The sequence below is a fragment of the Oryzias latipes genome, chromosome 15 (assembly GCF_053564925.1).
Source record: "Oryzias latipes strain Hd-rR chromosome 15, Olatipes_Hd-rR_3.1".
Classification (NCBI taxonomy): domain Eukaryota; kingdom Metazoa; phylum Chordata; class Actinopteri; order Beloniformes; family Adrianichthyidae; genus Oryzias; species Oryzias latipes.
The window spans coordinates 7,684,879-7,712,273 of NC_136251.1; the positions used below are offsets into that span (position 1 = coordinate 7,684,879).

Here is a 27,395-nt window from a genome sequence, read left to right on the forward strand (position 1 = left end):
GTCTTGTTGGTCAGTTTTCTGCTTTGACTTTTTTTTCCTTTTTTTATCCTGTCCTGTCCAACATCTGAGCAAACAGATGAGAGATCTTGTGTTGGAAATATTTTACTGTTACATCATGTGGTTATGAATCTTCTAAAACAAAAGGTGTTTAATTGAATAAACCCCTTTTGTAAATTACGCTAAACTTTATTTATATTAATTATACTAGTAATCGTTTTTTGTTGGACCGGACGGAAAACAAGAGAGGGAAGAAGAGGGAGGGATGTTAAAGACGGGGATAGGAGGGTGATTATAATATTATGTTGTAGCCAGATTATTATTATTGTGTGGGTGATAAACGGTTGACTTGACAGGTTGATCTTTCCACATAATGCCTGTTCCAAGTCCAACCATGAGTTGGTTTCTGAATTGTTTGTCAACCATTTTAAGATTTATTGTAATCTATTTGCAAGGAAGTAGTAATGGAAGTTAAGTAATTGTAAGCCTCCAGGATTTTAAAGTTTTTAGACTAATTCTTGCAGGTTTAGTAGTTTTGAGTTTTCATAGCTATGCTGACGATACACAGCTGTACATAGCTATGTCTACTGATGACACAAGACCAATAGAAGCACTTTTTAACTGTATTTTAGATGTGAAATTATGGATGGCAAATAATTTTCTGCAGCTCAACCAGGAAAAAAATGTATCTGTCCTGAAGCCAAGAGAGAGAAACAGTTTCTGAAGCTACAGGAACTTTCATTAAGTCATTCAGAAACAGTCAGAAACCTGGGCGTTATTTTCAACTCTAAGCTAACTTTTATCCCATATAAAAACAGTGGTTTTATATCATCTTATAAATCTGGCTAAGGTCCACTCACTACTCTCTCTTGCTAATATGGAGATGCTAATGCATGTTTTCATCATGAGTAAAATTGATTATTGTAACACCCTGCTTGCTGTTCTTCCAAAAACCAACATTAATACAACATTAATAACTTTCACCATCTACAGAACTCTGTTGCACGAGTTCTCACCAGGACCAGGAGGCGGGCTCACATCACCACAATTTTAAAATCCCTGCATTGGTTCCCCTATATGCTTCAGGATTGATTTTAAGATACTTTTAACAGTTTTTAAATGTCTTAACGGTCTTGCGCCTTCTTTTTTATCAGATCTTATAATGTATGAACCCTCGCGGACCCTGAGCTCCTCTGGCACTGGTCTTCTAACTATTCAGATTGTAAAAACCAAAACCTATGGAGAGGCTGCTTTTCCGCACTATGGCCCGCATTTATGGAACAGTCTGCCAAAGGACCTGAGAGCCGCAGAGAGCATCAATGTTTTTAAGAAAAGGCTCAAGGCCCATCTTTTTAATTTGGCTTTTAGCTGATTTTTTTCTTACTTTTATTTACTTATTTAGTTATTCATCGTATTTATTTATTTAGTTAGTTAGTTATTCATTTATTTTTATTTATTTATTTATTTATCCATTTTATCTTGTTTTCTTCTTTCTCTTTCGGCTTTTCCCATCAGGGGTCGCCACAGCGAATCATCCTTTTCCACCTCACTCTATCATGGACATCTTCTACCCTAACATTAGCCAACTTCATGTCCTCTGTTAAGACATCCATGTATCTCCTCTTTGGCCGTCCTCTTGCCCTCCTGCCAGGCAGCTCCATCTCCAACATCCTTCTACCAATATATCCACTATCCCTCCTCTGAACATGTCCAAACCATCTCAGTCTGGCTTCTCTGACTTTGTCGCTAACACAGGCAACATGAGCCGTCCCTCTGATGTACTCGTTCCTTATCCTGTCTAACCTGGTCACTCCTAAGGAGAACCTCAACATCTTCATCTCCGCTACCTCCATCTCAGCCTCTTGTCTCTGTCTCACTGCTACCGTCTCTAACCCATAGAGCAGAGCTGGTCTCACCACTGTCTTGTACACCTTTCCTTTGAGTCTTGCTGACACTCTTCTGTCACACAACACTCCTGACACTTTCCTCCAACCGCTCCAACCTGCCTGCACTCGCCTCTTCACCTCTTTTCCACAATCCCCATCACACTGAACTGTTGACCCCAAGTACTTAAACTCCTGCACCTTCTTCACCTCAGTCCCCTGTAACCTAACGCTTCTACCTTGATCCCTCTCGTTCAGACACATGTATTCTGTCTTGCTATGACTGACCTTCATACCTCTTCTTTCCAGAGCAAACCTCCACCTCTCTAGCTGTTCCTCCACCTGCTCTCTACTCTCACTGCAAATTACAATGTCATCCGCAAACATCATTGTCCAGGGAGATTCCTGTCTTACCTCGTCTGTCAGCCTGTCCATCAGCATAGCAAACAAAAAAGGACTCAAAGCTGATCCTTGGTGTAGTCCCACCTCCACCTTGAACTCCTCTGTCTGACCTACAGCACATCTCACCACCGTCATACTTCTCTCATACATGTCCTGAACTACTCTGACATATTTCTCTGCCACTCCAGACGACCTCATACAGTACCACAGCTCCTCCCTCGGCACCCTGTCATACGCCTTCTCTAAATCTACGAACACACAATGCAGCTCCTTCTGACCTTCTCTGTACTTTTCCATCAACATTCTCAAAGCAAAAATGGCATCAGTGGTGCTCTTACGGGGCATGAAACCATACTGCTGCTCACAAATCTCCACCTTCTTCCTAAGCCTGGCTTCCACTACTCTTTCCCACAGCTTCATTGTGTGGCTCATCAACTTTATTCCTCTATAGTTGCTGCAGTTCTGCGTGTCACCCTTGTTCTTAAAGATTGGGACCAGAACGCTTCTCCTCCATTCCTCAGGCATCTTCTCACTCTCTAAAATCCTATTGAACAACCTTGTTAGAAATTCCACTGCTGTCTCTCCTAGGCACTTCCATACCTCCACAGGTACGTCATCAGGACCAACGGCCTTTCCGCTCTTCATCCTTTTCAGAGCCTTCCTAACCTCATCCTTTCCAATCTCTGCTACTTCCTGCTCCACAACAACCACATCTTCCTCCCTTCTTTCCCTGTCATTTTCCACGTTCATCAGCTCCTCAAAATACTCCTTCCATCTTTTCTGTACACTCTTTTGGGTTGTTAGCACCTTTCCGTCTCTGTCCTTAATCACCCTTATCTGTTGCACGTCCTTCCCATCTCTGTCTCTCTGTCTGGCTAGCCTGTACAAGTCCTTTTCTCCTTCCTTTGTGTCTAGCCTGTCATATAGCTCATCGTAAGCTTTCTGTTTGGCCTTTGCCACCTCTCTCTTCACTCTACGCTGCGCTTCCTTGTACTCCTGTCTACCTTCCTCAGTCCTTTCTACATCCCACTTCCTTTTAGCCAACCTCTTCCTCTGGACGCATTCCTGTACTTCCTCATTCCACCACCAAGTCTCTTTACCGTCTTTCCTCTTTCCAGATGACACACCTAGCACCTTCCTACCTGTTTCCCTGATAATCTCTGCTGTAGTTTCCCAGTCCTCTGGAAGCTCATCCTGACCACCCAGGACCTGCCTCAACTTCTGCCTAAATTCCTCACAAGTTTCTTCATTCTGTAGCTTCCACCACTTGCTCTTCTTTTCTGTTTTCCCTCTCTTCTTCTTCCTGACCTCCAGAGTCATCTTACACACCACCATGCGGTGCTGTCTGGCTACACTCTCTCCTACCACCACTTTGCAGTCATTAACCTCTCTCAAATGACCTCGTCTACATAGGATGTAGTCCACCTGAGTACTCCTACCTCCACTTCTGTATGTCACTCTATGTTCCTCTCTCTTCTGGAAGTAAGTGTTGACTACAGCCATTTCCATCCTCTTCGCAAAGTCCACCACCATCTGTCCCTCCAGATTCCTTTCCTTCACACCAAACCTGCCCATCACCTCCTCATCACCTCTGTTGCCCTCACCAACATGCCCATTAAAGTCTGCTCCAATAACAACTCTCTCTCCTCTGGGAAAACTCTCTATGACCTCATCCAACTCACTCCAGAATCTCTCCTTCACTTCTAACTCACAGCCAACCTGTGGCGCATACCCACTGACTACATTCACCATCACCCCTTCAATTTCTAACTTTAGGCTCATCATCCTGTCTGAGACTCTTTTCACCTCTAGAACACTGTTTACAAACTCCCCCTTCAGAATCACTCCTACCCCGTTTCTCTTCCTATCAACACCATGATAGAAAAGTTTGTATCCTCCTCCAATACTACGTGCCTTGCTGCCCTTCCACCTTGTCTCCTGCACACACAGTACATCTACCTTCCTTCTCTCCATCATGTCTGCCAGCTCTCTGCCTTTCCCTGTCATTGTGCCAACGTTAAGAGTCCCTATTCTCAAACCTATGTTCCTGCCTTTTCCCTTCTCTCTCTGGCCACGGACCCTTCTGCCTCCCCTCTTTCTTCCACCAACAGTAGTCAAATTTCCACCGACACCCTGTAGGTTAACAGCATCGGTGGCGGTCGTTGTTAACCCGGGCCTCGACCGATCCGGTATGTCTAAAGTGTTGTGGATGATTCGCATGGTTATTGGCAATTTTTTACGCCGGATGCCCTTCCTGACGCAACCCTCTCTATTTATCCGGGCTTGGGACCGGCACAGAAGTTACTGGCTTGCAACCCCTGTGGCTAGATCCATTTTATCTTGTTTTATGAACCTTTAATAGATTTTTAACATGTTACTTTAATTTACCTTATTTCAATGCTTTATTGTTTATTGCTTTTATCATTATGTTTACTTTGTCATTCTCAATTTTAGTTTCATTTTTATTTCCGGTGCTTCCTCAGTTGGGACCTCTCCCTCTGTGTCGGCTGCTGTTCAGCCACTGCAGCTCTAGATGGGAACCTGCATCACCGCTTAGCTGTGGTGGAGCGGTCCCCGCCTGTGATGCTGCATTTGGCTGGTTATGCAGCTGTTCACAGGGAGGGAGGTTCCAATTATTAGCGTTTCCAACATTTTGGTTTTGTGCATAGCCTATTTCTCATTTCTCATTGTCTTTCCCCATCAGTTAGGGGGTGGGATGTTTGAAAGGAGCTTTATTTAATTTTTCATGCTTGTTTTTAGATTATTTCGTTTTGTTGTAATGTAAAGCACTTTGTGTTATGCTTTTACACGAACAGTGCTTTATGAATAAAGTTTGATTGCTTGATTATTGTTACACAAGAAGCTTGTTATGACTAAGTCTAATGTTTTGAACCACTTTGGTGGCGGTTGTGTGGGGATCATTGAGAAGAGATAATTAACTTTTGGCAAAATTTTCACTTTAACTGTGGCTACCTTGCCCATGAGGGACAGAGGCAGGTTGACCCAAAGTTAGATCGTCCTGTGTGCTTTTCAGTAATGGGGTGTGGTTTAGCTGCACCAATTCTGATCATTTGGGGGAGACATAAATACTTAAATATTTGATATTGCCTGATTTAACTGGTATTGAGAGTGTTTGCTCTTATTGTTTAGTGAAAATTAAACAGATTAATTGAGAAGTCTGACATTGGGGAGATTTCATGAACAATTGTTATTGTTTCACTGACAGAACGTTAATTATTTAGAAAAAGTAACATGTCATCTGCATGGAGACTAATTTTATGATGGCTGTTTTCTGTTTTAGTTCCTTTAATGCTCTCATGCTGTCTCATAGCTGCAGGCAGAGGTTCAAAAAATATAACAAAAAGAGAGGGAGAGAGTGGGCAACCCTGTCAGGTTCTTCTTCCAAGAAAAACCTATCGGAAGTCTGTTTGTGACGTTTGTTTACAATCATTTATTCCAGTCGCTGGTGGTTTTAAGGTCAGCTTAAAAAGGTAGTTGCAGATGTTTCTGGGTTACCTTGTTTACATTAACCATTTTTGACAGATTTTAAGTTTTTGACTGGAACATTTGAACACAGGAGCATATAAATCACAGATTGAAAGCACTTTGGCTGTCGTGCATGCTTTAGGTTTCAGTTTCGGACAACACTGATGCATTAAAATCTGTTGAGTAGTTTCACTTAAAATCATTTCTGAAGAGTGAGCTCCATTGACCATATGATGGATATGACAAATTTAACCAGCTGCCAAATCTACTAAACCATTGCGACATTGTGCACAAAAAAGAAAAAAAACAAATATACAGTGGTGGACAAAATTGTTGGTACCCCTCAGTTAAAGAAAGTCCACAATGCTCACTGAAATGGATTGAAACGTTCAAAAGTAACAATAAATTAAAATTAATGAAAATTAAATAATCCAAATCAGCCATTACTTTTGATTAGTTGATCAACAGAATTATTTTGAAAAACAACTAATGAAATAGGGCTGGACAAAAATGATGGTACCTGCTTAAAGGAATGAGAACTAATTGCCCAGGGGGTCATGATGAACTCAGGTATGTCCTTCAATAGACATCACAGCTGTTTTCAAACCCATAATCAGTCAGTCTGCCTATGTAACCCTAATGCCAGGCACTTTAACATTGGGAGTTGGGTCATCTAGACCCACTAGACAGTGTGCTGAACCTTTCTCTTCAATGATTCGTGATCTTCAATGGTGTCCATGGATTACATGAAATCTTCTTCACCTTTATCCACATTTGTCATGGTAGGGAGAACACGTCAATGTAAGGGTGGGGTCATAGGATAGCACAAGGGTTAAAGGGAGACAAATAGTCACGTTGCTATTTGGGGAAAAGGTGTGTACCACACTGAACATGGACAACAGAAAGTGAAGGAGAGAATTGTCCCAGGACATTAGAAACAAAATTATAGGCAAACATTGTAAAGGTAAAGGCTATAAAACCATCTCTAAGCAGCTTCAAGTTCCTGTGACGACAGTGGCACATATTATTGAGAAGTTCAAGACCCACGGGACAGTAGCCAATCTCCCTGGACTTGCCCGGAAGAGGAACATTGATGACAAGTTGAGGAGACGGATAGTTGGAACTGTATCCAAAGAGCCCAGAACAACCTCCAAAGACATTAAAGGTGAACTCCTAGATCAAGGTACATCAGTGTCAGATCGCACCATTCGTCGTTGTTTGAGCCAGAGTGGACTTCATGGAAGACTAAGGAGGACACCACTGTTGAAAGGAAATCATAAAAAAGCCAGACTGGAATTTGCAAAAATGCATGTTGACAAGCCACAAAGCTTCTGGGAAAATGTCCTTTGGACAGATGAGACAAAACTGGAGCTTTCTGGTAAGGCACATCAGCTCTATGTTCGTAGACTCAAAAATGAAGCATCCAACCAAAAGAACACTGTCCCTACTGTGAAACATGGAGGAGGCTCAGTTCTGTTTGGGGGCTGCTTTGCTGCATCTGGCACAGGGTGTCTTAAAGTTGTGCAAGGTAAAATGAAATCTCTAGATTATCAAGGCATTCTGAATAGAAATGTGCTGCCTAGTGTCAGAAAGCTTGGTCTCAGTCGCAGGTCATGGGTCTTCCAACAGGACACCCATCCAAAACACACAGCCAAAAACCCCCAAGAATGGCTCAGAGAAAAGCGTTGGATTATTCTGAAGTGGCCTTCTATGAGCCCAGATCTGAATCCCATTGAACATCTGTGGAAGGAGCTGAAATATGCCATTTGGAGAAAACACCCGTCAAACCTGAGACAACTGGAGGAGTTTGCTCATGAGGAGTGGACCAAAATACCTGTGGACAGGTGCAGAAGGCTCATTGACAAAAAAAAAACGTTTAATTGCAGTGATTGCCTCAAAAGATTGTGCAACAAAATATTAAGTTGTGGGGACCATCATTTTTGTCCAGCCCTATTTTATTAGTTTGGTTTTTTTCAAAATAATTCTGTTAATTAACAACTCAAAAGTAATGGCTGATTTTGATCATATAATTTTCAATACATTTTAATCTATTGTTACTTTTGAACGTTTCAAGTCATTTCAGTGAGCATTGCAGACTTTCTTTCTTTAACTGAGGGGTACCAACAATTTTGTCCACCACTGTATATATAAACAAAGGAAAGCTTGTTTAGAGCACTCCTGTGTGCGGTCTTTTAAATATTTTTTTTACAAACTCTGCATTTAGAGCAATCGCACCCATTCAAATATCGTATTAGTGTATTTCAGATATGGTATCACATAAGGTTGACTGTAAATGAGTTTAACCCTTGTGCTATCTTAGATGACCCCACCCTTACATTGACGTGTTCTCCCTACCATGACAAAGGTGGATAAAGGTGGTAAGATTTCATGTAATCCATGGACACCAGTGAAGAAAAAAGGTTCAGAGCACTGTCTAGTGGGTCTAGATGACCCAACTTCCACTGTTAAAGTGCCTAGGATAGCACAAGGGTTAAAAAGGTTGAGGCTGATATGGTATCACATAAGGTTGACTGTAAATGAGTTTAACCCTTGTGCTATCTTAGATGACCCCACCCTTACATTGACGTGTTCTCCCTACCATGACAAAGGTGGATAAAGGTGGTAAGATTTCATGTAATCCATGGACACCAGTGAAGATCACAAATCATTGAAGAAAAAAGGTTCAGAGCACTGTCTAGTGGGTCAAGATGACCCAACTTCCACTGTTAAAGTGCCTAGGATAGCACAAGTGTTAAAAAGGTTGAGGCAACAGAAAATCTCAAGTTATTGTTGATGTTCACCTTTCGGGATCTCCCTTCAGGGGACGTCACAGCAAATCAACTTTCACTGATTCGCACAGGGGGCATATATTTTTACTCTGGATGCTCTTCCTAACACAGTCCAGTATTTTATCTGGGCTAGGGACCAGCAAAGGGGGACTTGGGCCTCCTTGTGGCTACATGGTTAGGCAGTAGCCTAAGGAGTCTTGCCCAAGTACCCACACTGGATGAATCTTATCGTGCCCCCTGGGAAATGTGCCAGCCAACTGAGTCATCCAGCCACTTACCAGAAAGTCTCAAGTGTCCTTTTTTTCTTTATTTGAACAACAATAGAACTGGTTGTTGTCATGCTCTGTATATTTATATGTCATCATGTGCAAAATGTTGTCGCAACTGTAGCTCTTTGAAAAAGAAAATACTTGTGGCTTGGACTCTTTCTGTAAACAGGGCTCTAAGATCGTTTGTTTTATGACCAGTGCAACTTCTTTGACTGATTACAATGATTTTCACTGAAGATACAGTACACTGCTATGTTCTCCTCCACCCTTCTGTTGGTCCAGAGCAGGACTGACCTACAGCTTTGATGTGTGTTGTTGTTGCAAGGTGTCTTAGCATCACAGCTGTTGACATTTCAATGAAATGTTAAATGAATGATAAATCCAAGCGTTTAAAGTAATTGCTTTTTTGTTTTTAGAGTTTGTTTCAAATCCATACTCTGTACTTACCAGTTTTACTCCCCATGTACACACATCTCTCTTCCCTCTTCTACTTTTGGTTTAGTCCAACATTTGTGTATAGACCACTGTCTGCACAAAAATGCAGGATCTCATGAAAAAAATTATTTCTGGAAACTTCAGCCAAAGTGAAAATCTTTTAAACTTTGTTTCACCACTGCATTAACATCACACCAGAGACCATTGTTGATACCTGCTAACAGAATGAATGCATTCAGTGGTGTGTTGTTTGTTAATGTTCATGCAAATGTTGCTTATTTTTTGTTATTTTTTTTTACAAGTGACTGCTTTGTTTTGTTGAAAGGCAACGGATCACAATGGTTTTTCCAGACATAAAAAAATAACTTTGTTATAAACTTAAACTTTTCCAGAATTCTGCTGCTCAAATCAACTTAAAAAACTACAGTTTTCAATTCAAATTACTCCCGTTCTGAAAAACTTTGATTGGTTCCCTGTCTATTTCAGAATCAAGTTCAAAGTCCTTTTCTTTGCTTAAAAAGCTGTTTACGACATCTTCTATCATTACTTCTGTTGTTACATTCATATATCCCCTTCTTCTAGTTCTCTCAAATCCCCAACCCCCCACTGTCATTCACCTCACTGTATTGTGTACAGCCGAACAGCATCAACAAAGTGCTGGCAATTTCATGTATTAATAAAATTCCAGTTTTTAACTGGGTCAAATCCCTCATTCTTTGATCCTCCTGGTTTTCTTTTTCCTTCTTCTTGTAATTAAGCCTTATCAGTATCACCTGCCACAGGGTCACATATCACCACATACCTCTGCTTCTAGTTTTCATTTTTGTAGTCTCATGCTTTGGATTCTCACCCCCTTTATGTATTTAATTTGTTCGAATTATTTTGTGGCCCGACCACTGACTGTATCTAAGAACTGGACAGAGTGAGTCAGACGTTATCAATAGAAAATGCTTTACTTCCAGCTTCAACCAAATAAAGTCAAACTAGTTGCAATTTTATTTTTATTTTTGCGATTACGATGTCAACATGTTGTGGCCAGACGAAATCAATAAGCAGTCACTGGTCTGTATCATTGAGTCAAAGGGTATTTTATGGCAATCTTCTGCCAATTAGAATAGAATTGAAATAGAAAGCCTACAGTGTCATTATAACAGTTATAATGAAATTCCGGTACAGTTCTCATCAATGAACACAGGGGGAGGGGTCACTCAGTCCAGTCAATTGGTCTGACTTGGTGTTTTTTTTCTGCTTGTTTTGGGTTTTCTTTATTCCTCACCCTCTGAATATTTAGGTTAGGAATAGCTCAAATTGTGTTGGATTTGTAATGCTGCTCAAGCTCTCATGTCTGGTGATACTGAAGAAGAGTTTATTTTTTCATAATCTATGGATTATTTGTATGAGAATCATCTAAATCTCATCCCCTCCATTATGAACAGTTTCAGAGATTCTTCCCACCTGTCAGGATTTGTCCGTCTCAGTAAAGTTACCCCATGATTATTCTTTTTGTGCATTTTATTTTTGTTTTCATTTTTGTTAACACCTCCTTGTCCTTGTTAAAGAGTAGTTCCCTCCACAATCTCTCACTTATAAAATCACACCAGAATTTTATGATGTATCACTCATAACAATTCCCACACATTTTCTCGACACACCTATGTCCTCCAATCACTGCAATTTTGTTGCAATGTTGGCCAAAAACAAGTTTTACTAATTAAACTGTACTTGAAAGTAAAGATTAGAAGCTCAAATAAATCCAACTTTTGTGATTTTTAAAGTTCCCACTTCCTTGTAATGGTGATGCTGACATGGGTGATAAAACCTCTCAGTTAACAACAAAATTCAAGGCTTTAGTCTGTGGTCAACAGTTTATTAAAAATTCATCATCAAGTGAAGCCCGTTTTGTTCTCCTCATAATGTTGTCTTGGAGAACAAACAAAAGTCAACCATTGTGGAGACCTTTTTAACCACAAAACATACAGAATGGCTGAAAGTAGTGCAAATACGTGTACAAAGTCTGCCGGCACGTATGTGTGGATTTGTTTAAAACATATCGTTCTTTGGGTTTAATATGAGCTCATTATCAGATTCAAAGGACACGTTTAATTTAAAACTGAGTCAGCTTGATAAAAGACCCAATCATCTGTTCATAAAGATATGGAAACAAAAGCACTACATGTAAAATTAAAGCAATTAGAATGCATTAAAATGATTTGATAAACTGGAATAGATACAAGTATTTAAATATATGTAAAATATATATTTTTAATCAATTAAATCTCAGTGTGCCACATTTTTCACTTTAAATTGAACTTTTTAACAGAAATATATTGTTTGTCATTTTATGTGAAATGTATCAAGCATGCTGCTGTTATGTAATTGTTCAACGTTTCTGGTTGCTCTTGCTCAAACATGAGAAAAGGTTTTATTTAAAAAAAACATTAAAACAGTTTCATGCAAATTAAGTCTAATTTTGATAGAAATAAGGCTATCTGGAATTAGAGCTAACACGTTTATTACCATTTAATTGATGTGTGGCATTAAATGTACAAATACACCTCTTTTTCTCTAATCAATGTGCAGGGGCACTGGCTGGTAAAATACAATGTTTACAATGTTCTCATCTATGCTTTACTCACGGTTGATGTAACTGAAAGAAGATTGTGATGCTGCTTCCAAAGCTTTAGCCATTGAACATACTCATGCCCTCTGTTTTTCCAGAGGTGTTCTCCATCCTCCAAACATGTAGATTCTTTGGAGAGCCTTGAAAAAGCATTGGGGCTGTTCTGTGGGGTTTCATATTTGCTTTGCCTGATGCTTATCTGCAGCCTTTTTCATATTTCTCCTGGAATTGGTATTCACTCCTCGGCATGTGTCTGTCTTCCCATTCATGAAGTCTTGACCTCTATAATGCTTTGACATTTTAGTCAAATAACAGGGGCTGCAATTTCCTGTCTCAGCAGTGTGACACCCAAATCAATGTGTGTTAAAGATACAGTATGTGATGGATTCATCTAATCTATATGAATATGGGGAAACACTCCCATGAGTAAAAGAACGTTAATGTGAGAAAACATTCAATAAGCTCTGAACATCTCTGGCATTTCTTATTCTTAATGAGACAGTCACATGGTGGAGAGTGACACACTTTCACAGTTGTGTACAGGGAACAAATGACTATATTTATTTGAAAAATAAAAAAATCTAATTTAGGTATTGGCTTTTACGCATCACAAGTCACTGCCTTAGTTACTCCATCAAGCATCTGCAAAGTTTGAGACTTTTTATTTATCTCACATGAAATCATTAAATTCACAGAAAAAAGGCTGAATTATTGATTTGTGATTGAGCCACAATATAATGTGGGTACTTGGATTCATCATTTTTCATCTTCAGTTTCCATACACAGTAGATTTCCACGGATTAGATGCATAATACTTCCCTGCAGTTATCACAAATCTCTGAACATCATCATCCAATTGTAGCATCTTGCAAACTGAGACACTGATTTTGACGGTCAGAAAAGCAATTTACTTTGGAGAGCTAAGCTAGCCGAGTTGGTAACAGCATCCCAGTGGGAATGCCATGTTGGAAGTTCAGACTGAGGCTTTCATGCTCCGTCCAGCAGCTAAAAGCTCTGGATGAAATCATCTTCTCCTCCAGATTATGGTACTCATTACTTCTGAAGGGGGCTTTGGGTGGAAAGATGGAAAGAGAATGAATGAAAGGAGAGAAACTAGTCATGTTCTGCCAAAAAAACTATTACCCCATCCATAGTAAACGTATGGAAGGAATCTCAGTTGTGTGATTGTGTAATGAAATGAGGAAAGTGGGGAAAAGCTGGCAGTCTGTGGGGATATAAGGCATGTGCTCCCTAGCATCTTATATAGTCTATGTATAGTCTATATATGTGTATATAGTCTGTGTCATTATTTCAGGTTTACTATTTGTCTATATGTTTTAGATCTCCTGTTAGCCTACATAGAAACCTACCCTAACCCAACATCAGAGCATCTGCATATTCAAAAGTGGCTATGCTTATGAATGATGAGGTCATACTTTGCAGAAGTCATATATTTATACCTGGAAAAATGTAGCAGCAATGGCAATATTACCAAGCAGACCAAAAATGTCTGGTTTATCTTATTTGTTGCTTTAGCTTTTAAGGGGTATGAGCATGGGTAGTGGTTATTGTTAATTGTGTGGAACTACTCAGAGGCCCAGTCATTTTCATTCATTTTGCTTGGATTTTTATTGTATATTTTTATGTCAAGGTCAACTTCTTATAGAAAATGTACCCCTTTTTTTATTCATAGATTTTTGTTGACTGAAAAAGACTAGCGATCTGTTAAGGGCGTACCCCACCTTCGCCTAACAGTAGCAAGGTTAAGCTCTGGCAGCCATGTGACCCCAAAAGGCATGATAAAAAAATAGATGGGTGAATCCATGTTTGTTGTTTACATTTAGGTTTAGATTTGTACGTTATATTGCAAAAGTCAATGCACAAATAAACTTTCAGAATGAACCCAAATAGTTATGTTGGCCAGTATTTTACTTGATAAACTATTATAAAAATGAAGAATCCCTTCTAGACGTGTGCATCACCGCTGTGGATCTTGTCAGGCAGGCCTAATTAGATGGGTTCAGGCCCAGCCAGAAGAATGAAAAAAAGATATATGTTCCCTTACCCCTGCTGTTTTGAGATCTTTAACGTTCTCATGCTCAGTACTGAAACCCAGCTCACGACGGCTGACTTACTACTCTCATGTTATACACGTACAAATCCCTCTGGGGTTTCTGAGATAGGCGTTCTACACACGGAAGCATTTTTCTGCTATTAGGAGGTCAGCTTTGAAAATGCACAGATGAGTAATGACTTGTTTTGAGCGAGTTTCTCTGCATAATTATGTGTGTCTGTGTATTATTGATCTGTTCTGTACTCCTCTACAGGATGCTTCTCTGAGCAGAAAGGCAGAGACCCCCCCACCACCTCCCCACTGTGCTGAGTTGAGTCCTGTGTTTTTTGAAACCTGTGTCGAGTCACCATGTTCCCCTTTTTTTCTGTCCCAACCTTTTCACTCCTTTTCCAGTAGTACATTCATCGCTTTACTTACTCCCATCATTTACAAGCTGCCATTTAATAATCTCCTGCTCTCCTTCTTATTTGTCCCCTTTTTATGGGCTGTCTTCTGTTTTCCTTTTCATCTCCATTCATATGCATGAGCTTCCCTGGCTTCTTTGGCTGCCCTCCATCGTCTGTTCTCTTCACCGCGTCATACAAATGTAAGATCAGACAGAACCACATGACTCACAGAAAAGGGCTGAATTCCCCTTTGGTTGGCTATTCGATAACAGTGCTGTGCACCGAGCTTAACACCAATGTTGGAAACACGAAACACTGACAAGGACTAAATTGTGGTTGCATGGGAGGTCAATCAGTCCACAGGAGACCTGGACTGCTTTACATGAACTCTCTTTATGTTGCTCTGTGTGCATTTTAGCCCACAGGCATGTCATTTAATTACCCGCAGTTTGCAAACACTACTGAACACTCAGTGAAAGCTATTACATTTCATTAACTTTCATTGATTTATTGGCTACATTATATTTTTATGATGTTTTCACACTTGTGCAGGATGCAGAGTTGGGTGGGAACCTTGATTTAGGGACTTGAGGCGTGATTTAAACCTGAGGTTTGGGACTTGTGAACAAAAAGCCTCATTCAGCGACAAATACTTTTGCTTTTAATTCAGGCAAGGACCCTAAAGAAAGCCGTTTTGCCTTTAAGCAATAAAATATATAGACTTAAGTTACGGCACACCGAAAATGTTTGAGTAAAATCATTGATGGTTTCTAGAGGGTCTTTTGTTATTTTCTTTTTAACTTGTGCCGTCCAACAGCTGAGCAAACGGATGAGAGCTGAAAGCCTCTTGTGTTGCATATATTTTACTTTACAACAGGGGTTATGAATCTTTTGACACACTAAGTGTATATTTGAATTAACCCCTTTTGCAATTTAGGCTTAATTTTATTCATCTCACTTTAACATGATGGTTTTTAGAGTTGACACTGAACTCTCTGGTTTCTATTACACAAACTAAGTAACTTCTCAGTTTTAGACTCTGTCTGAATTACCATCCTAACACATAACTACTAAAAAACTATATACTGTAGTGCAGCACTATGTAGTGCCCTGAATTTTAAAAGCAATTTGGAGACCACGCTCACTACTTTCTTTTTTTATTGGCAGATATGATGGCATTGATTCAACGAAGTAAAAATCTAATTGATATGAGCATTTTGTGACAATTATTTATGAATCCACTCTCTTCTAAAGATAAAAATGTTTATTAAAAAACACATTAAACATATATTTTTGGCAAAAATTGTTCCGATGCGATGTATCGGTCCATATTCGGCGATCTAGTGAGCATCGATGCACACTGGTTTTTTGCAGAGACTTCTGGGAAGTTTCTAGGGCACTCGGATTGGGAATTCTAAATTCGGACAGCACTACAAAATGCTAAACGCACTATATAGAGCACTACATAGGGGTTAGGGTGGGAATTTCGGACACAGCGTTAGAGTTTTATCATTGAATATAAGGGATCCCCCCCTGGCGTTGATGGTTACTCATTTAAACAATGGGAAATTCTATTAAAGCTAATGTAAAAATGAATGATAAGAACATACAATAAGACTCATTATCTGTATTTATAAGGATTTATGAAAAGTTGATCTAACATGTGAAGTTTAACATGAGTATTTCATTCAACAAAAGTCTTTACCTGTTGTTGTCAAAGAATTCTGCCTGTAGTCTACAGTTACAGCACTTGGTTTACAGGCTCTTGATATTTTCTCTGAATCCAATTTAAATCCCAACACCTGAAGAAGAAAATATAAACTCAGAAAGAGGGGTTCAGTATGTATAAAAATTGGTAAAATATTTACTAAAACCAGCTGCTGTAGCTCAGCTCCAGACTCTATGCAGTTGTGGCACGTAGAGCTAGTAAGGAGCTGGTATTGGCAGAATAATCCATGTGTGGCTGTAAAAGGAGTCCGTCCCTCCCTTTCATGGAGATCCAAATGCTGCTGTTTCTGGAGCATCACTGCTCACATTGTTCTTCTGTGTGTTAATGATGAGAAAAAAATACAGTAATTCCTTGTTATTATTGTAAGAATAAATAAAACGTACCACCGGTTCTTTTGTAAAGTTCATATAGTTGATTTCTATAAAGCTAATCATAGCACAGTTTGGCCGTTTGCTTATGTTAGTGTACTCTCTGCCCCATCTGACAGCATGCTGCTGGATTGCATGTACTGTTATGTGTTTTATATGTGGATAGCTTGATGCTATGTGTCATCCTGCAGCCTCTGTTGGAATATAATTCCTGTTTGCCAGGCCTCCCTTCAGCTCAGGCTGCAGACAGATTGCTTCTTTGCTGCTTCACTTTGCAGTTTGGTGGGATAGCTGAGATTCTGCCACTTGTTGGAAACCCCACGGCAGTTTAGTGGTGTGGTCCCTCCAGGACGCTGCTTGGCCTCTGGCAGCCTCCAGGACATTTTGATCCCTGCACAAGGACAATGTGATTGTTTTAGTGTATCGTCTACAGCCAGTTCTGTATTTTTCATTGGTAATGCTTGTATTTTGAGTTTTTGACTGTACTGTTGATCAGCTCCCTTCATGTGTGCATGTATGTCTGTATAATGTTCCTCTTTTTTTTTTCTTTGACCAGGTTTACAGTCTTATGAACTAGGACAGAGTCGAGTCACAGGAGCAGCAGATGCATTAGCAGCTACCTGTTGGAGTATAATGCCAATAAAGCTCAAAAGACAAAAATGGCTTTGTTTTCCAGATTCTTCTTTATTTTTTTGTTGCAGATTTTTTCCTTTTTGAACTATGATTGGCAAGCAACACTATTGCTTTTAAATAGTTTTTTTGAAAATATGCATAACATTGGATTTTGCCAATTTTTGTATATAAAATATTTTCAAAGAAATGTCACTGCTGATAATTAAAGATTTGTTTTCATTCACTGAAGATATTCAAAGCATCTCACAAAGGACTTTTGGACTCACTAAAAAACAAAATGTTTTATCATCTGAACAAAATATGAAAACAGTTTTTTTTTAAACAGTGAAGGCTGTTAATCAGAGTTTCAAAAGTCCCATTCCAAATGTCTTACATTCCCAGTGGTCCTTTAATCATTACTATGCCATTTTTTTTTTTGCCAAAATCTAAAAACCTGTGTCATTTTCTAGATCATAGTTTATTCAGAGCGGCAGTGGTTTATTAGAAATGTGACTCTGAATTGTGGACAGAACTGTTGAAGCGGTGTAAGCCTGCCCACTCTTCCCATCATTCCTTTGTTTACACTCTCCCACTAGCTTACAGCTCTTCACGACACCAACCTAACATTAGCGGTGCTACAAAAATGGCGCGTAACATTGATGCTATTCAGCCGTACAGTTTTGAGCCAGATTCCAGCTTGGATGAAGAAAACAGCATAAAACAGATATTCTTGAAGTGGGTCTTTCACACACACAAAAAAAAAAAAATAGTAAAAGGCTTTTGAAAGAAGGTACCCAACTCGTTTTCTTTGCTTGAGATATTTAAGCATTCCAGTCCATTAGTCAAAGTAAAGTCTGCCTGTTGTGAATGGCGAGTGTTATGTTGTTTTCCCCTGAAAACCATTAAACTAAAGGTTTCTAGAGTTTACACTGAACTCTACCATTGCGGTTTTTGATAGGCAGAACTTCCCACAATTCTTTGAACTATGAGTGGATGTCTGTACTTTGGGCAAGCCTCCATTAGTGTGTAAAGGAAACAAAAGAGACTCTGATCTAAAGGGTTTTATCTTTACAATGTAAACTGACAGGTTGCCACAACACAGCTGATGTGTTCAAGTTTTTTGCACGTGCAATAATGTGTTTATGGTCAGCAAGGTCATATAGTGAAAATAGAACTATATCGGAGAGAAAGGTTTGGCAGAAATCTTTCTGAGTGTGTCTGGTATGGAGACATTCCAGACACTTTGTTGGCTATTATTAAGTAGATCCCTAACATTATTTTAATGGCTTGAAAATACATCAGATAATACATCCAAAGTACAGTATACATTTTTTTTTCTCATCTTTAGTTTTGCAAGTCATTCTTAAAATAACTTTTTGATTTTGAGGTTTAGTTTAGATGTTTAGCAGGAATATATGAGCTGCTTTCATTCATCATTGACTAAGACCACTAAGTTTTGGACTAATCACATTTTAAAACTAACTCAGAAACCTTATTCATATTTATGTGTGCTTCCCATTGCCTTCATTTTTCAGTATTTTCATTACCGCGGATCAATAAGATACGCAGGGGGGATGACGAAAGGGGGGGCTTTGCCATGCAGGGTACAGTGGCTCTCAAGAAATATCCCAGACTCTGTACAGGTGGTACTGTCACAGCCCTTTTCTCAAGTTCAGTGTCTTTTGGGATGGAGGGGGTTAGCTGCTCTGCCCAATAAACTTTAAGTTAGTTGTTCAATCACAGGTCCAACATTTAACTTTTAGTAAATATTAGGTATAAAGACTACAGGAGTAGTAAAAATTTGGTTTTGTGAAATATCGCCCTTGCAAAAGAGGTTCCATCAATGGGAATATTGTTGTTCACCATTCAGCATATCCTTTCAGGTGTCACCACAACCAATGAGCTTCCACTGATTCGCACAGATGGTTTGGCAAAGATTTTTAGGCCATGCTGGGGACCGGCAAAAAGGGACCAAGACTAGGGCCCTCTTGTGGCCACATAGTTGGGCAGTAGCGGGAAAGGTCCTGGATTCACACTGGATGAAGCTCATCGCATCCACCCTGTGAAACGACCCTTGGTTTCCCATGCGTTGAGATGTTAATTTAGCCTAGTTCTTTTTGTTAAACAGTTCAATGTGGACACTTCTAAAAATGGCAAAGCATGAGAAAAGGATACAACAGGCACTAGGGGTTTACAAAGCTGACATTTGGACTATAAAACTGGCAGTACAAAGTATGACAAGAGCCGTGTTGTGCGTAAACTCTATCAATCCAGAGTTAAATACAGCGGGAACATGAGAAACCTCCACACTCATTGCCAGGCATCATGATAGAATAGAGGTAAAGGCTAACATGAAACACGCAGCTAAATAAAGGTCTCAACAGACAGCGGCACAAGCTAATTCCATCAAATTTCCAACAGGGTCAACATATGTGACAAAAAAAGAACAGTATGTTCTAAATTGTATTTGAAAATACATGTGCCCTACTAGTGTAGGTAATGAGGCCTTCTGTAGCATGTTGCACACATTAGAGTCCAGTTATGCCATACCTTCCCAACAACACCAAACAGACAGTACTCAGACAAAGATTTTAAAGGTCATACTACTTTAATAAAAGTTGATATATTTTCTCTGTTACAGTCTTGGGATACATTTGAATATAACATCATGGTACATATTATATTTCCAGACTGTTGGCAATATACAGTTTTAATAAAGACCTAGTCCACACTGCTTTGTGGGATCTGTAACCCTTAAGATTATGACATCAGTCAGGTAGTTTGTTATTTGAATTTAGTTATGCTTCCTTTAAAATTAACATGTTTATTCTATCAAGGAGTTCCCTGCAAACAACAATGCAATTTACTAATTTGACCTTCCTAACACCTACCCATTAGGATTGTTTTGTCACTTTATGTTGGTTTTAACAACATGTCATTTCTTATTAATATTCATCAGACACAGCACAGTATTTGGTCCGAATTCACAACTCTTTTCATTTGACCAAATGAACATTAAACAAACAGTCACATGATGTAAAATTGAATTCTAACTATAGACCAATACATGTGTGATAATAATGGTGTTAGTAATAAGGTGACAAAGTGGATGAGTTGACAAGGAAGAACTCAAATATATACTGATGATCATTAAGACAAATTATGACAGCTGTGGATAATTGGTAATTCCAACCTGGTGTGAATGACAGAGGGAACTTCAAACTTTATGTATTTGAAAAGCACCTTTCATTTTAGTTTGAAAACACAAAGCACTTTACATAAAAGCAAATAAAATAGTCATAAAACTGAAATTAATTGCTCCCTCCACCCACCCAGTTCCCCCAATATAACCCTTAAAATAACACTGAAAACAGTTAACCAAACATAACCAAAACCAAGAACATAACCGAAAAACCTAACTAAAGTGTTCAATACCAATATCAAGTATTGACAGCATTTAGTCAAAATAATATTTGATATCCTCACCTTGAGGGAAAAGACTGGAAGCACTTGTTGCCAGTAGAATCAACTGTTGTGGATATTTACAGTAGAAAAAAGTAACTGTTTCTCAACATGACAGGACAATTAAAACTTTTTTTATGCAGACAAAAAAATCAATGAATTTGAAACCAAATATGTTCTTTAATTTAGCTTACTGTAGTTACGTGCCCTTTCATAAATCTATTTTTTTCTTCCATTGAAGCAATGTAAGAGTTATTTCCAGAGTTGGTCTTCTGAGTTTAACAGTTGGTGAACAACAGAGGGGGGTAGCATGAAAAATGGGAGCAAGTGTTACAGAGCTGGATGTCATTGTAACATTAGACTATTACACTAATCCTCCCCATTTAAGCATAGTTCAAAGAGATTTAAAACTAAAGAATGAGCCCACAGGGATGGTCGAGGTGTCTGGGGGGGCTGTGTGTGTTGCTGTGATAGATGTAAATCTGTTAAAGTGTGTTTGGAGAGGTGGGGTGGTGTAGTTTGCATGGCTGTGACTTGACCCTGGAGGTTAATCCTGCATCTCAGCCGAAAAGAAATCTGATCCATAACGGCACAAACACTTATGATTGGGGAGGAAGCAGTGGGGTGTCCAGACGGTCTTAGCAGTATTTTTAGTTCCCTTTAAGCCAGGGTGGTACAAAGGCTGCCTTTCACATGCACAGTCTGCCTTCAACGTTTCATATTTTCTTTTCACTCCCTCGTCTCGTTTTCCCCGCACTGCTCCTTTTTCATGTCATGTTCATTTTCTTTAACTCTCTCCCTCCAGTTCCTCTGTACCCTGTCTTTCCATCCCTCGAGACCCATTCTTCCAGCACTGCTTTAATAACGTCTGCTTCTCTCCCAGTCCTCCCTGAAGTCGCAACCTTCTTCTTCTTTCATTCTGTCATCAGCTCGCCAAAGCTGCTCTCACTAAATAAACACTGGCCAAACAGCTGGTGATCAGTTTTATATTTCCTCTTTTAGATTCCTGTCTGTAGCTATTCTTCCCCCCCGTCTACCCTATATAATCCCTTCAAGCTGCCTCTGTCCTAGAAGCTTTCAGGAGCTCCACAGTAAAATATTGTCTCATAACTGCTGTTGCCGTACTGGTAATCCAATAAAAACGGATAGAATTTTCCACCAAAGCAATCTGCGGTTTGCTGTGGAGACAGGACACAATGTTGAATCTGTTTCAAGCCTTTGAAAGCCCAGAAACCAGTCTTAATTCTTTAACAAATTCTAGTGTTCAAGCAGTACAATGCCATTCAACTGTGAGCAGGGTTTGGAGGCGGGGCTATCCAAGACTTTTAATTCCAGATTTAAAAAAAACACGGATATATCAAAGTAAGTAAACTGTATTTTATGTCAGTTCTATTTTTTCCAAACATCATTACGTAAATATTTATCATTTGGATTTTTTTTTTTTTTTACATGAAATGAGTCCTTGTGTCCTTTTGTACAGCAATGTCTTTCTCCATGTGTGCTTTTTTGTCAAATCTCTTACGTTGAGTGAGATCTTGTGGTGGCAAAAAGATTAGACTGAGCCATTCAATCGGACTTGGCATTTTTAACCTACAGGAATTATATCTCAGAATCTTGATCAAAAAGTAAGATAAGATGTGTGACATCATTGGAAAATTGTGATAAGAAAATTTATATTAACCCAGTCGTAATACATTCCAAATATATTTGGCTGTATCCATAGTGTAATGGAAAAATTGCGCTTTGACTTTTCATCTTAATATTTCATAATTGGATGTTTTTTTTAAATTGAAATATTAATAGAAAAACATGCAAACATTCCTTGAACTGCACCTCTCTACTGTAATGAGCTACCCAATCCTTTCTCTTCCTCTCACAAAGCTATCAGACCACAGCATTAGCATCCTTTCTCCACCTTCATTCCATCTCTTCCATCCCAGGAAGTGTAACAAAATTTATAGGATATTTCAAAATTTGTTAACAAATAAAAAACTGAAATATTGGGCGTACAAAATGATTCAGCCCCTTTACTTTCAGTGCAACAAACTCTCTCCAGATGTTCAGTGAGGATCTCTGAATGATCCAGTTTTGACCTAAATGAATCATGATGATAAACAGAATCCACCTGTATGTAATCAAGTCTTCGTATAAATGCACCTGATAGTCTCAGAGATCCATTAAACCCTTGTGCTATCGTGCTATCCTAGGCACTTTACCATTGGGAGTTGGGTCATCTAGACCCACTAGACAGTGCGCTGAACCTTTTTTCTTCAATGATTTGTGATCTTCACTGGTGTCCATGGATTACATGAAATCTTTCCACCTTTATCCACCTTTGTCATGGAAGGGAGAACACGTCAATGTAAGGGGGGGGTCATCTAAGATAGCACAAGGGTTAAAGTGCAAATAGCATCACGAAGAACAAGGAGCACACCAGTCAGGTCTGAGATACTGTCGTGAAGAAGAAGAAGATTTCCAAAAGCTTTAAACATCCCAAGGAGCACTGTGCAAGTGATGATATTGAAATGGAAGGAGTATCAGACCACTGCAAATCTACAAAGACCCGGCCGTCCGTCTAAACTTTCAGCTCAAACAAGGAGAAGACTGATCAGAGATGCACAACGTTATGAAACACAGCTCATCTCCCTGAACACACCATCCCCACTGTCAAACATGGTGTTGGCAGGATCAAGGTTTGGGCCTGCTTTTCTTTAGCAGGGACAGGGAGGATGGTTAAAATTGATGAGAAGATGGATGGAGCCAAATACAAGACCATTCTGGAAGAAAACCTGATGGAGTCTGCAAAAGACCTGAGTCTGGGACAGATATTTGTCTTCCAACAAGACAATGATCAAAGCATAAAGACAATCTACAATGGAATGGTTCACAAATAAACATATCCAGATGTCAGAATGGCCAAGTCAAGATCCTGATCTGAATACAATCGAGAATCTGTGGAAAGAACTGAATATATATATACCCAATTTTTCCGTTTTTTATTTGTTAAAAAAGTTTGAAATATCCAATAAATTCCATTCCACTTCATGGTTGTGTCCCACTTGTTATTGATTCTTCACAAAAATATTACAGTTTTATATCTTTATATAATTTCGCATGTCACTGTACCTTATAACAATCAGCATCAACTAAATCCCTTTTATCTGAAAATTTTTGCAGTAAAACGTAACATTCCCAAAAAACCTGACCAGATTTCACAAACATCACCATATGTCACAGTGCCTGTCAGTTCTCCTCCCCTTCACCTGAAGATTGGAACCAGCTGTGGACACTCAGCTCATCTACCTCACCGCCTTCTTAAGGAGATCCAGCCCAGCATTCATCGCCAGTCCGTTACCTACCCCGGTGCATTTAGACTCCTCTTTCGTTCTGGCTAAGTTTATGCTCTGGCTCGTACTTACTTTGCCTGTCGATCCATCTCCAGGTTCTGCATCCACGAGTGTCCACCTGGAAGATCTTCCTCACGATCCACCTCAGCCTCGCGTCTCGTCACGCTCCATCCTCGCCTCGGCTCCCAAGACATCCGGCAGACAGTGGGTCACCCCTCTCGGCAAGTCTCGCCCCGCTCCAGCCATACCTCGTTTCCAGCGGTGCTCCCAAGACTCCGCGAGCAGCGGCTATGCTCCAAGCTAACAAACTCTTACAGCTTGAACTTTTGTTTCCTGCCTGGGAAAATTAAAAAAATCTCTGTTATACGCTACACGCCTGAGTTTTCTTCCGGGTTTCAGCATCTGGGTCTGTCTCGTCATTCAAACCATGACACCATAATTGGTTTAGTTCTAGAGCGGCAGGTCTTGCATGAATACTCCTAATGGTTTTTAAGCTTTAGCAAAGTGTATCTTTCCTTGTGACCTCTGCACTTTTTGCAATAAAAAAAAAAGTTAAGGATCCACTGCAGAAAAGATTCTCCAGTGTTCTTAGTTTTCTCCATATGTGGACAGTAGCCCTAACCTTAATTTTTCTTGAAGTCTCATTAGAATTTGTTTAATAATGTTAATCCCTAAATTAAAAAAAACAACAAAAAAATCAAATCAATTTTGATTGCAGGATTTTTTTTAATAAATCCGGTTATAAATTAGATTTATTACTATCTCACAACTATTTTCCAATAAATTAATCCTTTACCTGATTTTCTGGAAGAAAGCAATGTTATATTAAGGATGGAATTTCTTTAGGCAATCTCAATGAATGCTTACATTACTATGGTTCAAAGGAATATTAAGCCCTAATTACCAATGATTAGCTCCTTTAATTTTACACTTGCATAAACAGTAATTTACCAGTGCATATGAAGGTTTTGTAAATATGACACAGAAATATCTAGGAGTCAAAGAGCCGCTTGGATGCATCAGGCACAGACACTGGCAAACTCACACAGAGTCAGTTTTGTGATGAGACAGAACAGGATAATGCATGCTGTATCAAAACCTGTCAAGTGCCAAGCAAGCTTAGTGTTAGCAAAGGAAGTCAGTGTGTGTTTCACACAGATTAAGTGTGTGACTTCTGTATTTTGCTAGAGTACGTTGTTACACCTTTTCCTGTGTTTAGAGCGTAAATTCTGGAGTGTTTCTGTACATCATGGATGAGGAGCTTAAATAAAAGCTATCCCGAAAAACTGATATGTGGTTTAGCACACACCAAAGTCTGGGTTACAGCTTTCTGTAAAGATTATTTCCAGGATGCATTACAATGGCATTATTTATGGATTTTGTTAGCCTCTATAAATCCCATTACAACTCACCCTAGTAAAGAGCCTGACTAAAGTATATTTAAGTATACGGATAAGCAAAGAAGATTATTTAACAAAATTAGCATGCTTTTAGTATTACTAAAATGCAGGCTGTGTCAGTTAGACGTCATCAGTCCATACCCTGCAGTAAATCCACACATCCAGCCTGGGGAATGATGATGGGATGGAAATGATGTGTTTCTGTGGAGGAGGGTGGTGATCACATTTGGGGAATGAGAATTGGACAAACAGCCGATTGGTTAGTAAAATTCTCACTACTTTGCAAATGTTTAATTACATAGTTAGTGAAATTTCAAAGTGAGTCATTAAAAAAAGACTAATGCTGTATTTCTGCGACAGACTGGCAACCTGTCCGGGGTGCCCCCTTCCTTCGCCAACAAGTGGCCGGGATAGGCTCTGGCAGCCCTGTAAGAGAATAAACGGAACAAGATGAATGAACAAATGATGCTGTATTTCCTACTAAACCATTGCTAAATTGAGACTGGTAATTTTTTTAGTTTGATGGTGCAGAACACTATTTACCTTTTACCAAAAGAGAACCCTAACAGTTAAGGGTGTCAATGTAGCTGATTGTGTTCCCTAATCCTACAACTGTGCATCTTTAAATTTGGGCTGCATCCCACAGGTACTACCAAATTGTCAGATAAATGCATCTAGACATTAAAGAAAAACACAATTATAAACAACAGACTACAACAAGAATCAAGTTTCTCATGCACGAGGGAGAAGAAACCAGTGTGACGGAAGACAACCACCACGCTGCTCTTCTCAAAGGTCTGCTTCTCCTCGTGCTGCTTTCATTAAGAACACAAGTGGGAGGATACAAATTCAAGACAAAGAGAAAAATTTCATTAGGGGCTGTTGTATAATGACCCCTTTGGTTTTAACTTCAAGAGTATCGCGAGGATGCTGTAGTATCGCGAGACCCAGCGAGACGAGTGTGGTGAGTCGACTTGGCGGCGCGTAAGCATTTGAACAAACATTTTCGATCTTGTTTCATTTTTCCGCCATATTAAAATATTTCCTGCTAACTAACACAACCTGTTAAGAGTATTAAGCTTCTGTCAGCCTGGAGGACCTGGAGAATTTCATTGACGAGTGTTTTAATACCTGCAACATGGTGAAGCCCAGAACCGCCACCACCACCCCCTCCGCCAAGCGTGAACGGCCTGAGGACTCTCCCGGGGCTGTGTCCTCTCCGGGCAGCGGAATGAGCGATATCCTGGATTCGATTGACAAAAAGCTCTCCAGCTTTGATTGCCGCCTCAATCTGCTGGAGATCCTCCATAGAGAATTTCAAGGTCTGCGGGAGTCTCTGGAATTCAGCCAGCAGCAGGTGCGGGAGCTCGCAGCGGAGAACCAGGCCCTCAGAGAGACCGTGAAGACCCTGAGCAATGACACCGCCCGTCTCTCAGAGGAGAACCGATCCATAAAGGAAACCCTCCTGGATCTTCAGTCGAGGAGCATGAGGGACAATCTAGTGGTCGCGGGGGTTCCAGAGGAGGCAGGAGAAGACCCCGAGGCCACCGTTAGATCCTTTTTACAGGTCCACCTGAAGCTCCCCAAGGAGGAGGTGCAGAAGATCTCCTTCCACAGGGTTCACCGCCTCGGAGGAAGAAGGTCCGACCACCAGCGCCCGCGTCCTATTGTGGCTAAATTCGAACATTTCAAACAGAAGGAGTTGGTGAAGGGCCGCGGACGGGAACTGAGAGGCACGCATTACAGCGTTAATGACCAGTTCCCGGCAGAAATCCTCCGTAGAAGAAAGATCCTGTTCCCGCTGAGGAGGAAGCATCTTGCTGCTGGTTCGAGAGCGATTGTGGCCGTTGACAAACTTTACGTGGACGGCCGGCTGTTCCGGGACCCGGAGATCACCCCCTGGCTGTGCTGAAGGCTTTCAGATCCGCGCTGAGAACATCTGCGCTGCCCAGAAGAAACCCGCTAAACTAACTTCAATGAATGGAAAACCGGATCATCAATAATCCACACCTCGATCGCAGGAAAACAGTCTTTTTTTTTTCTTCGTCACCTCAGTCCCACTCATGTTTCTATTGTTGTTTTGTTGTTGTTTTCGTTTTCCCTTCTATCTCTTTTTTTCTTTCCTTTACTCTCCCC

At 39.9% G+C, this 27,395-nt stretch overlaps 1 long non-coding RNA gene across 1 annotated transcript; it reads right to left on the bottom strand.

The window, feature by feature from the left end:
• Positions 1-15,911: 15,911 nt before the first annotated feature.
• LOC144984199 (uncharacterized) lies at positions 15,912-26,168 on the bottom strand. The gene is made up of 3 exons (XR_013647920.1): positions 25,401-26,168; positions 23,932-24,196; positions 15,912-16,829 (listed from the first exon to the last, which is right to left on the bottom strand). It is a non-coding gene; the product is annotated as an uncharacterized LOC144984199 (long non-coding RNA).
• Positions 26,169-27,395: the final 1,227 nt, after the last annotated feature.